The 12,144-nt window shown below is 36.9% G+C and overlaps 1 long non-coding RNA gene across 2 annotated transcripts; it reads left to right on the top strand.

Moving 5' to 3' along the window:
- Positions 1 to 3,714: 3,714 nt before the first annotated feature.
- On the top strand, positions 3,715 to 7,204 carry LOC134263461 (uncharacterized). 2 transcript variants are annotated; one of them, XR_009991266.1, is made up of 6 exons: positions 4,245 to 4,259; positions 4,480 to 4,567; positions 5,413 to 5,592; positions 5,693 to 5,924; positions 6,265 to 6,442; positions 6,666 to 7,204. It is a non-coding gene; the product is annotated as an uncharacterized LOC134263461 (long non-coding RNA). The 2 variants fall into 2 exon arrangements; XR_009991265.1 differs by having other exon boundaries at positions 3,715 to 4,567.
- Positions 7,205 to 12,144: the final 4,940 nt, after the last annotated feature.

The following is a 12,144-nucleotide window of genomic DNA, read 5'->3' as shown; positions in this document are numbered from 1 at the left end:
TTCTGGCCACGTGATTTAGATTCTTGCCTGCTAACTATAATTATAAATTCCACTTCTTTGCCCCAGGACCTCAAGAATGCAATTAATTTGCATAATTAAATTGTGCGACCTAAACCAGAATTATAAAACTCGAAAATCCAGGACCGTTATTAAGGGTTGGATTCAACTACATTGATTATGAACAAGAGGCCCAGGGGCTACATGGCTCACCTGAGCACATCGGCTAGGAAAAAAGCACATATCAGGCCAGAATTGAAAAGTTTACTGAGGGGGGGGGGGGGGTGGCTTGAATTCTAATACTACTTCAGAATACCTCCATATCAATTCTGCATATAACTTCTTGAGAAAAAGTTTTTTATAGATTTTGTTAACATTTTGTTTGGATATATTACTCTGTAATAATTTGAATTTGACTCCCCATTGTTTCCCCCTTCCCTTGCTCCCAAAGGGTACTCACCATTTGAACAAATTTAAATCTTCAATACATGAGGATGCTTACATGTCAATATGACTTAACATAGATCTGTTATTGAGATTTCTCACTTTATTTTCTTATCTAAAACTTTGATTCACCATTGAGACCCTTCCCTACCCTTGGAGGTTATGTTTTGAACAAATTTAATTCTACATTACCTACTTGAGGATGCTTTCATATAAATACACTGTATCACTAATCATGGCTTTGCTATTCTTTAATTAGAAAAAGATTTTTAAAAATATATTTTAATGTTAAACTTGGATCCCCATTGTGGCCCTACCCTATCCCTGGAGGTTATGATTTGAACAAACTAGAATCTACAGTACCTACAGTATCTACAGATGCTTCCATATACATGTAAATATCACTAATCATGGCCTTACAGTACTTGAGAAGAGCATTTTTTAAAGATTTCTCAATATATTTCTATATAAAACTTTGATCCACCATTGTGGCCCCACCCTACCCCGAAGGTCATGATTTGAACAAACTTGAAAGTACTACATGTATCCGAGGATGATTCAACATGAGTTTCATCTTTCATGTCCTAATAGTTCTTGAGAAGATTTTTAAAGTCTTTTCCTATACACTCCCATGTAAAACTTTGATCGGCCATTGTGGCCCCACCAATGCCCCGCTAGTTATGATTTGAACAAATTTGAATCTACAATACCTGAGGATGATTCCACATAAGTTTCATCTTTCCTGGCAGTGGTTCTTGAGAAGATTTTTTTAGATGCCATTAATTTTTCACTAATTCATAATTATCTCCCCTTGGAAGAGCGTGTGGCCCTTCATTTGAGCAAACTTGAATTACCTTTACTCAAGGATACTTTGCAGCAAGTTTGGTTGAAACTGGTCCAGCGGTTCTTGAGAAGATGAAAATGTAAAAAGTTTACACAACGCCGACGATGACAGACAAAGGACATATTTTGATCAGAAAAGTTCACTTGAGCCTTTGGCTCAGGTGAGCTAAAGACTTAAAAGCTGTTAGAATCTGATTATTTGTTTGACTCGCCCGCGTGGCGCAGTGGTTAGTGCGTTTGCTCTAAGAGTCCCGGAGGAAGGAGTTTATCATTACATGTAAGTCGCGGGTTCAAAACCAATTGCTGAGCGCGGAGACCGGTCCTTTGCTTTGAACCGTAAAACCAATGTCCTGTTTCGCAGTTGGTGCTGGCACAAAAAAGATTATAGGACAAAAATTTGCAGCTCTCCAACGGCAGGTGGTGTTTCCATATGCGTGAAAAATTCTCGAGAGGGACGTTAAACAACAATCAATCCACTACATGACATTGTAGCACACGACTTGTTTTCAAATAAATTCAGTTAAATCATATTTATAATTTTTTTAAAATTTTGATTAGGGCTTCTAGTGCGAATTTAGAATCAAGTTGCTTTTTTAAGTAGACAGCCAGTAGACATGTCGAAGCCAGCCCAGTAAAACCCCAACAATAATACTACATAATGTTTAAGTATAGTCAACTTTAATTGGTTTACTATAGTTAGCTTGCGTAAATTAAAGTTCCAAAGTTTTCACCATGGTAAATCAAAGTTCAACATTTTTTTTCTATAGTAATCCAGAGTTCAAAAGTTTTTTCTATGGTAAATCAAATGTTTTAAAGTTTTGACTTAGGTGCTATAGAAAATTGTAGTACACTATATTGAAAGACCTTAAATATTTTTTATGTTCGTTTCTGATGCAATCCATCAAATATGACATGGTGCTGCCCTTTAACAATAATCATGAGGTATTACGCAGCTTTTCTGTTATTCCATAATACCCAAACAAGGCCAGACAAAAACTTATTTTATACATAACACAAATATCTTCATTCCAAAAGATAATTAGCCATCCTACCTAGACGAATAAAGAATTATGCATAGCATCAATTTAGCAGGAAATTGTCTGCACCTTGTTAGCTCTAGTTACATCTGAATATAACACAGTCGGAGGAGACTAATGAAATAGACAGGCTTAAATAGAACGAATTACAAAATGTGGTCATGTTGAATTTTTTTTATAAGATGGTAAAATATTTCACGGACATTGACCTATACAAGAGATCTAATTTTATTTTAACAATTGATTCGTTTTTTCCTAAATATTTCAATGTAAAACTTGAACATTGGTCTCCTTATTGTCACCCCGCCCTCCCCCGGGGGTAATGATTGAAACACTATAATAGAAACTGCACTACCCAAGGATGCTTCCACATATGTTTCAGCTCTTTTGGCTCAGTACATATCTTGAGAAGATTTTTTTCTACATATTTCAACGTAAAACTTGGACTCTCTACCGCCTTGGTCATAATTTGATTACTAGTAATTTAAAATCTGCATTACCCAAGGATGCTTTCATATAAGTTTCAGCTTTTCTAGCCCTGTCGTTCTTGAGAAGAAGAGTTTTTAAAAACCATATCCTATTTTTTTCTTGATTATCTCTCCTTGTTATACTAGTAATTAAGTCAACTCGGCTTGGTCCTTCTTTTAAAAAATGTCAACTCCCCTTTTAAACCAGGATGTTTTTGTACAAGTTTGGTTAAATTGTCCAGGTGGTTCTTGAGAAAAAGAAGAAAATGTGAAAAGTTTACAGACGACTCTATACAAGTTTGTTGAAATCCTTGTAACATCAATTTATCCTTCAGTAGTTTTTATTTTTATATGAATTAATCGTACATGGAGCCACTTTTTGTGTATCGAATAAATTGGGAGATTCTTCTAGCTTTCTTTTTGTTCTAAATACTTACTAATTTCGTTGTGTTTCATAACACTTAGTCTAGTACTTCAAGGAAGAAGTACTGGTAAATTTATATATCTCATTCTTGTTATTATGGATATTAGAATCAACATTTTTGCACTATTTTCGGTGCAGTATTTAATACATGTATATTTGAAGGTGAATGTAGATATGTATACATTATACATTCATCTTAAATACGTTAAAGGCAAAATTATCATTTTAGCTGAACACGATTCGTAAAGGAAATGAGACCGCCATTTTCGATCAGACTCTCGCTATGTCTAAAGACCCCTATATGGATCCGGGCCACAATTACAGGGTGAAGGTCGAATGGCTAAAACGTAGCACATGTAGGAAATTCATATGCCTCCCTTTCAATGATAAAAATAAAAATAGCTCACATGTTTTAGATACTTTTGGGGTATACAATAAAAGTAGAGTGTCTAAAGTTTACAATGATATGCAGCAAGGTGCATTTCAAGCAAAAATTATGACTAGAAATAAGAATTGAAAAGAGCAGTCATTTGGTTTGTTTACACTTTTTTTGCCAAGCCAGAGCTATCCTGAGGTCATGACGTCAGAAGTTTACTAATAACCAGGGAATTCCACATTCAACACCCCTACTTCTGGATGTGAATATTTATCTGACACATTGCTCTATCATGTGGTCAAAGATATTTTGGAAATGAAGATTTTTAAAAAAGTTACAAAGAAAATAAAACACATGTTTTTACTATATAAGTCTATATGTAAGCTAATTGTGGTCCGGGTCCTTATGATGGGGTGTTTGAGGGATTCCCCTGAATTTATTTTTAAAGATATGACAATGAGATTTTGACAGGAGGTGGGTTATGCATTTTGAAATAGTTTCATAAAAAAAATTTTAAAAATATTTAAACATTTTAAAATTAATTTTTATAAAAATTAAAATTTTTTGAGTGATTGAAAAAAAATTTAAATTATGCATCCCAGAATGCAATATTTCAGGGGGATTGATATGTCGGTGAAAGAGGTCACATTAGTGCATCCATTGACCACGAAGTTAGTTCCTTTTTAAAAATAGAAAAACTGTTTTGTAATGTGTATTTGCATGTGTATTCTTAATAAGGGGTCCCTTTGAAGTCATAGATGAAAGACGAGGTGTTTATTGGAAATGACAGACAAGCTATCCATTGATTTCCCCCACCCAAAATAAGGCGCAATAAGAAGGTGGTGATTGGGCCAATATTTACTATAACATGTGCATGGATTTATTTTGCAGGAAAGCACGTGGAAATGGGATTCAGGCTTTGCCCGACTCATAATTGCACATGCAGGCAGAGGTTGTGTATTGGAGTTTATAATTTCATGTAATTGTAAATTATGTTGTGTAAAAATATGTACTTTTCACTAAAATAGAAATGGGGGTTGATGGGTTTGTCATTTCAAGGAAGATGGGGGGGGATATAGTTTGTAGTTTTTGACAAAAACATTGATCAGTAAGTAAGTATGTATGGATGTATGTATGTATGTATGTACATGTGTGCGTATGTGTATGATGTGTCTTATGTATTTATGTGGAAGTTTTGGGTTGTGGCCTGGTGTTAATTTTTACACGTACGTTTCTTATACGACTTTGTATAGTAGGTATCTTTTCGAATAATTTGGTTGGCCCTGAGAAGGGCCGTTTTGTCTTCGTCTTGGCAACTCATGTCTGGTAGTAGGTGTGATCCTCTGGATTGTCTCCCTTGGACTGTAGGCTGGTGGGTTTGGGATCAAGTTGCCCTTTGTTGTAGGTGCACCCGGGTTTGGTCTTTCCTTTTCTAGCCGCCGCATGTTGTTTCATTAGCGTAGCTTTTCTCTGCATTTCTCGCCTTTTAACTGCTTTTCTCTTTCTGTATTCTCTGCGATAGGCATATTCCTGGTCAATGCTTTTTAGGTACTGATGTGTGTGGGCGGACAGTGGCAATGTAATCTCTGCTGCTTTCATTGATGTTGCTAGTCCTGGACTGTTGTTTTGTCTTAAAATCTCAGCTGAGAGGATTCCTTCAGCATTTCTTGAATAGTTGGTGTGCTTAGGCAAAACTTCGCTGACTGCTCTGTTAAGACCCTCACATTTCTGAGTTGACGTGTTGAGTTTCATTTCCTCAATGGCACTTTGGCTAAGTCGCATCTCAAGAATGACTTTTAACAAGTGCTTGTCATTTTCATTCAGGTGCAGGGATGTCAGTTTGTTCGGAGCGAGGATATAAGACTGATTCCACCAGTTGTGTCTGTCTCCACCTTCACACACCACTGAATTCCTTCGACATTTTGAACAGTCTCCTGAGTAGCAGAGGATGGTACTTTCTACGACAAGAGGAAGTTTACTACAGATGATGTTGATGTCTCCAGTGTAGGTATCCATGAGTTTCTTATAGACTAAGCTGCACCGGGCCTTTACATCTTGTGCAAAAACTTTTCTCATCTGGTCTAACCTCATTCTTGTTTTGCAGGGAAACATCTCGGGACTGAAGTGGGCACTGCGACACTGCCGGAACTGGGCTCTGCTGACATGGGTTGGGTCGGCCAGTCGAGTGACTTGCCAGTCTGGATGAAAAATTCGCATGGCATCTTGGAATCCCTGGGCTGACCGGGCATCACCGTCTGTTGTGGCATGCTTCACCTTGAACCCGTCCGCTGCCAGATCTTCGCCTATGGATTTAGCCATCTCGTACTCTGAAAGAGGTGAGAACATTTCAATATTAGCTGTGCAGTCTTCATGACCCCCCGGACAATGAACATCATAACCATTACCTCGAAGCCAGGTTCCAGTCCAGCAAAGTTTGTTCTGCATTGATCATGTTGATGCGCCAATAATATACTGTTTGTTGGTGTTGGTCTCGCATGCAATGGCGTAAGCTTGTGATGCATTGTACATGTAGCCTGGCTTTTTGCTGCTACCGAAGGTTATGGAGTTGTAGCGTCCATCTATGGCAATGTCCAGTTCCTCTGGATGTTCTTGACCTTTGACCTGGTTGATGGCCTTAACCAGTTGTCTCTTCTCACCCATGTCTTTTTTATTCAGGGCTAGAGTGGCTGTGTTGACCTGGTTGCTGGCCCGTTGCATGGAACTGCGGTTAGGAGGTGGAATGTCCAAGGCAGCTACCATTTCCCGACTGCGTCGATTCCCCATGGAGGTGTTCTGCAGGGCTAACTGAAAGTTCCAGTTGATACTGGCAGGATTAGGGCCAGGTTTGTTAAAGGTAGGAATTTCAGTGTATAATTTATAGTAATTTGTCTGAAAATTACATACCGTACATAGTAGTCTCTTCTGCCATCCAACCCCCCATTTCCTCTGTCCTGAGTATTCCAGTGCTTGGCCTGGTCAAAGTGGCATTTGGCTGCATCATTAAACATTTCCAAGACCAATGTTATGTCAACAATGCGGTTTCCCTCAAACTCATAAGACGTCTCTTCATTTTTTAGCTCCTGGCATGGCTCAGGTCTGGGACGAAGGATCGGTGTCCTTGAGATGTTTTCCTGGCCTTCAGCAAGGGGATGTGCTGTCTCAGTCTCTGGGGATCCCTGGATGTTTGACGCTGAACTTGAAGCTCCTGCGACATTTGACGTAGCCTGATGAGCCTTAATATAACGAGTGTTCCCTTTTTTAAACCCAAAATTAAGATTTTTTCTTCTTTTACGGTCACCTTTCATTGTTTTCATGTGTAGTGAAGAGTGGATTTGAAAGTAAGATTGAATTATGACAATGTTTATTTGGACACATTTTAGTGGTATTTACTGCAATATATTCCTTTGACAATCACCTGTCAAAACAGACTCCCATAGGGTATTAAGATTACCTATACAAAGACTCTTAGCCAATCAGCTGCACATGGCCCCTCTTCACAGTCAGGAAAAAGGATATGGGGGTGGACTTAAAAATCTGTTTATTTTGAATGTTATGTACACTTTTATCAGTAATGTGATACATCATTTGATTTATGAATAAATGTACTTTAAATGTTTACCCCTATTGTCACTCTCAAATTTTCATGATAGATTTTATATTTCTTAATTTAAGAAAATTTTATGAAAATATAGGGTACAGATCATCAAATTACCTAGAAATCTAAAAATCTTGTATTTTACATATTTAAGAGTGTGTGTGTGTTTAAGAGGTATCAACAACTTACTTGTAATAATTAGTTCCTTTTATTGTCTAACAGTTTTTACATATTTCAATTTTAAAATTTCATACTTGCCATTTTTTGCCATTTTGTTTCCTGTATTGCCTTAGTATACACAATATGTAATTTTACATGTAGATATCAACCAATTTCAATCAAACTTGGATATTAGTTAAATAGTATCTAAGGATTTCAAATATGGCCTTAAAATTTTTTAATGAATTTTATGCCTCCATATTGGATCCGGGCCACAATTAAAGGGTGAAGGTCAAATGGCTAAAATGTAGCACATGTAGGAAATTCATATGCCTCCCTTTCAATGATAAAAATAAAAATAGCTCACATGTTTTAGATACTTTTGGGGTATAGAATAAAAGTAGAGTGTCTAAGGTTTACAATGATATGCAGCAAGGTGCATTTCAAGCAAAAATTATGCCTAGAAATAAGAACTGAAAAGAGCATTCATTTGGTTTGTTTACACTATTTTTGCCAAGCGAGAGCTATCCTGAGGTCATGACGTCAGAAGTTTATTAATAACCAGGGAATTCCACATTCAACACCCCTATTTCTGGATGTGAATATTTATCTGACACATTGCTCTATCATGTGGTCAAAGATATTTTGGAAATGAAGATTTTAAAAAAAAAGTTACAAAGAAAATAAAGCACATGTTTTTACTATATAAGTCTATATGTAAGCTAATTGTGGTCCGGGTCCATATTGAGCGGCTGACTTAGTCACTGTTCAATGTAATCAATCGTCTCTATTGTAGACTGACGTATTCTAAACAGCCCTTGGCGACACAAAATAACTGTACACTTTTAATAAGTTAATGCAGGGAATAAGGATACCAAAGATTACAATAGTTGTACGGGTCAGTGCAGTATACACACACAAATACAATGCAACTGCTATTAAATGTAAACAAAGCTAATGCAAGATAACCAGCACGAACAAGGATCGCCGTTTCACGCCGATACCCATGACAATATAGCAGTCATGCGAAGATACCCTGGTGCTTATATCGTAGACAGTAATATCGAAAATGGCGTTTGCCTATTTACAAGTCGTGTACAGAACAGGAGCTCCATAATCTTATAAAACCATGAAAAATACCAAATGTCGATGATGTTTTGTCTTTCACAACCAAATGGACGCTTTACAGTAGGAAGAAAAAAAATTCTTTAATACCCCCGGTACAAGAACATCAACCTTACTCAAAGACCTTTACAAAGTATTACGAATTAACCGACCAAAATCAATGAGAAAATAAGGTTGAGCACACGGTCATTTGCTATTCTTAGATAACATGGATAATGCCATTGGACATCTGAGGAAGGATTAGATGTGTGAAACAAGACGTGAATTATAATGAGAGATATGTTCTAACGGTGACATTGCAGAAAAGCTTCGCACCATTAACATGTTACACGCAACATAGCCTGCTTTAATGAAAGAGCAGCATTACGATTTTTAAATAAATCTTTTTCTTCGTGCGTGATCTAATTTCACATGAAAACTGAGTTTGATTGAATGTTCCATAAGTCATGCCATATAAAACATTTTTAAAGTATCTTACGGGAAAGGAAAATGTTTCTATCATTTACTCTCTATAAGTTTTATCAACGAAATTGTCCTAGGCTGATAGAATTCCATGTACCGTATACAGCATTCCCATATCATTTATTTTTTTGTGCTCGGTTTTGACTTCCATCTTTATGATAATTACAAATTACACATGACGCAAGTGTCAAATATTTTATATCATTTAATATTGTTATAGCACAATATGATTTTGATTTAATAACAAAACAAAAAAAAAGTCTGTAATATTTTTTTCAGTTTTGAAGCTGAAGCGCTTTTCCTTAATTTGTAAAATTTACATATATAATCAATGTTTCAGGAAAAATCAGTAATTATATACATTGGGTGGTTTCTCGACGCGACCGTGTTAACTTCTGCTTTACTTCTATTTATAATTGTTGAAAGGTAAAAATAACTATTATGATACAAACATCTATTTTTAGTACCTGACACTGGGGAGGCCCACGGGTTTGGTAGGTATATGTAGCTCCGCGTCAAACCTGTTAGACGATAACAGTGACTGTTTCTTTGACAGGTCAGTAGAAGTGAAAGACACGTGTCTCCCCGATGAGACCTTGAAAACCGAAGTACCATGTCATTGTAAACGTTGGTACAATAAAGAATCGAAGCCTCACTCTCAGAGGAGAATCGATTGAATGATTGTAAAAATATGTTGTTTAAGTCCCTCTGGGGAATTTTCACTCGTATGGAGACGCCACAACTTGCCGGTAGAGATTCTTGTGTCCTCTTATAAGCATTATTTGCCATTAAGCAATGGAAGATCTTGTCGACTTTTACAGGTAACGGTTTACTTGAACATATATACCTGTATCATGTTCGGAGGTACAGAATTGATAACAGGTAAGAAAACGTCAAATGGTCATAGGTATGGTGTTAGGGGAAGTAACATGTGAAGACCGGGAGTTGATGGTAGGGTGTTTCTTCAGGGGCAACTTATATGTGCTTTGTAAATAGCACGTTATTTTCGTTTGATTACATATCTAAATATTTATATCGTAAAAGGGCTTCCGTACATTGTCCTTGTGTAAAAGTATTCCGTTAACTGTAAAAGTCAGCGATCCTCGTAAAAGTCCAAAAATTCGAGTCGGCACATACTGCGACACGGTATAAACGGTATCAACAGAAGGACCGACGTCTCACAGTGAGATACCAACTCGCGACGTAAGGATCTATTCTTTATTTCGCATCTCTAGTACAGACACTCTAGCCACTACACCACGCGGGTGACAGGACAGAAAAATCGAAGTGAACTATCTAATCGAAGGAAAAACAGCATTCAATCAATCAATCGTTGACTTGTAGCACAAAATAATTATTTCCTGATATACGTACAGTATATTAATTCATGTATGTAAAAATTTAATCGTCCATTGTGACCCAACCCAACCCCGGGGGATGATTTGAACAAACTTGAAGCTACAATACTTAAAGATGCTTCCTTGTAAATATAACCAATAATGGCTGTGTTGTTCTTGAGAAGATTTTTAAAGATTTTACCTATATTTTCCTATGAAAAACTTGGATTGTCCAATGTTGCCACCCCATAGTCCAGGGGGTCACGATTTCAACAAATTTGAATCTTCACTTGAGAATGCTTCCTTATAAATATGACCAATCATGGCATTGTTGTTCTTGAGAAGATTTTCAAAGATTTTCGTATTTATTCCTTTGAAAAACTTTGATGGTCATGAACGCTGGAAAAAAGTCTTCAATATGCATCTCGAGCTGCCGACCGAAAATATATCTGCAAATCCATTCACATCACCAGGAAGTGGAGGTACCTGCTGTACTGAATTGAGCCTGCCATCTGAATTTTAAGTGTCCAGTCTGAGAGCATCTATAGTACACGTCACTAGGCTGCGGAGTTTGTCTTCTTGCCGAGTGAAAGGGTTAGGGAAAAGTGTTTGTTGATTGCATTTGATTATTCTGTTGTTGAAAATCGAAAGAAGCAAACTGAGCAGAAGAAGCAAATGTGATCGCTGATCAGCATGGTCTATAGCTAGAATAATGTTGAAATCGGGATTTCTTTTTTAGGTCAACTCAGGTGACCAATTGCTATCCGATTTTGTCCGTCGTCGTGCGTTAACATTTGACCATTTTCAGCTTCTTCTCTGGAACCCCTGAACCAATCTCAACCAATTTTGGCACTAAACATCTATGGGTGAAGGGGAACAAAATTGTGAATTTCATGGTCCCTGCCCCCGTAGGGCCTGGGGGTGGGGCTAAAACCTCTGAGATTAGTGCAATATTTCACAATCTTCTCCTTTACTCCTGGACATCAAGCAGTCAAACTGTTGGTATGGTTGTAACCGGCATGCATTGAATCCTCTACCAAAATTGTGAAATTCATGGCCCCAGGGTCAGGGGTTCTAGTGCTAGGGTGGGGAAAATAGATTAGGCCTAAAAAAAATTGTTCACTTGTAACATCGATTTTATTACAAGAAGATTAAAACGTTATAAACATGCACCTGAATCACATAACTCCCTGTTCTGTCAGCCTGGTCTTTTGGAAATGACAACTTTCTCTCTTTGTGAAGTTTCAGCAAGTCATTGTACAGTTTCTGTTTAGCATTACTACAACATCACATAAAAAAAAGATTTTTGTTTAGGTCTTGTCTCTTAACGGCAAAGCTATCAGTCATTTTCACTTTTTGAGAACATTTTTCGGGCTTTTCATTGGAGGAAGATGTACTCAGGGCTAGAAATAATAATTAATATCACTGGTCGTTTGGGCAATCACCTTAAATTATTGAAGTGTTTTTACAGTTCAAGTAAGTAGATTTTTAAAAGACTGGCCCAAATGCATACTTGTCAGATCACAATTCTTAAATGTACAGCACGTACATATAGACAGGGGGAAAAACAACTACGGGTGTAAAGTGACAGAACTTGGACACAGAACCCTGTCAAAGAACTGTCCTGAATGTAAGGCATTTTATGCATAAAACACTGACCTAAGGCCTAAGGGACACATATTCTCAACAATGAACTTTTTAGCAGATTAAAAATTATTGGTCCCAGACCATAGTGCACTTATTTCGAGCCCTGGTATTTATATATGGAATCAATACACACAAATACTGCAATTCAAAACAAAAATTTTTTATTCATTTAAAATTGAAACAATTGAAAAAATAGACATTTATTAGCATATTTTATTAAATAAATTTTTT

The sequence above is a fragment of the Saccostrea cucullata genome, unplaced genomic scaffold (genome assembly GCF_032062105.1).
Source record: "Saccostrea cucullata isolate Sc308-1 unplaced genomic scaffold, CSIRO_AGI_Scuc_v1 ctg10991, whole genome shotgun sequence".
Lineage (NCBI taxonomy): Eukaryota > Metazoa > Mollusca > Bivalvia > Ostreida > Ostreidae > Saccostrea > Saccostrea cuccullata.
Note: the sequence above shows the minus strand (reverse complement) of the source record. Positions and strands in the feature narration are given on the sequence as shown.